This window comes from Diadema setosum, chromosome 20 (assembly GCF_964275005.1).
Source record: "Diadema setosum chromosome 20, eeDiaSeto1, whole genome shotgun sequence".
NCBI classification, from domain to species: domain Eukaryota; kingdom Metazoa; phylum Echinodermata; class Echinoidea; order Diadematoida; family Diadematidae; genus Diadema; species Diadema setosum.
In genome coordinates this window covers 30959911-30961107 of record NC_092704.1, presented here as the reverse complement: position 1 = coordinate 30961107, position 1197 = coordinate 30959911, and positions in this window count along the sequence as shown.

Here is a 1197-nt window from a genome sequence, read left to right as displayed (position 1 = left end):
ATCAGGACAGTGGACTGATGATATAATGACATCCAACACCCTAACAAGTCAACCAATATCTCTTTCTTTCTTCCTTTTTTTCTTTGGTTCCATTTGTATCATGTTACAAGGAAACATAACATTGTGGTAATAGAACAAAACTTGATATACTGACTCCCTCTCTATGCAAGCTGCATGGTACCAGCAAAAGTAAGCAATGCTACGGAGGGGGGTGGGGGACTTCTCAAAACTGCCGCATTAAAATGGCAGCAAGATTTATTTATTTTTTTTTTTTTTTTTTTTTATTCTTGGGGTATGATATATTTCATGCTCCTGTCTGAGTCCATAAAGTGTGTTGAAGCTCAAAAAGTCTGACCGTTGTTGAACTGGCACGGAAGAAGAATAAAAATACTATTTGTTTTTGAGGCAGATATCAAGCAATGAAAATTGTATTGGCACTGTCTCACACAGTACATACTTCCATTCTCCAGCTCCCCCATCCCCCCCCCCCCATAAATCCATGTGTGCAGAATGATGTGAGATTTATGCAAAGGAATGCAAAGTTGTTGCTCAGTATCTATACATGTACCCTTCTTTTAGTAATGGTGTATTATAAAGTCATTGTAGTTCCCCAGACTGACTTTTTTTTTTCCTTCCACCATTATGAGCAGTCCTCATGCGACTCTCTTTATGGAAGCAGTACCGGTATCAAATTATATTCACTCATCTCTTTATCTTTTCCTTCTTGCTTCTGAGAAGACACACACACGGCCATGGAGCACACACTGTCTGTAGAAGGTAATGTATTCATCTTCTGGTCTTCAAGGTAAAATTCAAGGTAAATTTGCAAGTGAAACGAAAAGGTAGGCTTACATGTAGGGGGTGAGACGTTTCAAAGCTAGACTTGAGCCTAATCTTCTCAAGTCTTGATCTCCCCAGAACAAGTGGAAAGCTCCCCAAAGAAAAGAAACCACAACTAGACCCTAACCTCATGATAAATTACTTCCTTTCGCTGGAAGAAGAAGATGATGAAGACGAAAAAAAAAAATCTAATTTACAAAAGAATGGGGGGAAGCGTGCTTCTTCCCCACAGCGGTGTTTTCGCATCCGCCGCTCGAGCGGGGAAAATAAATGGGGAGTAAAACTAATGGATCAAATCTGAAGAGCGAGACATTGTTGTGGTGCGTGTTTGTTTGCGACCGCCTCTCTGCTCACTTT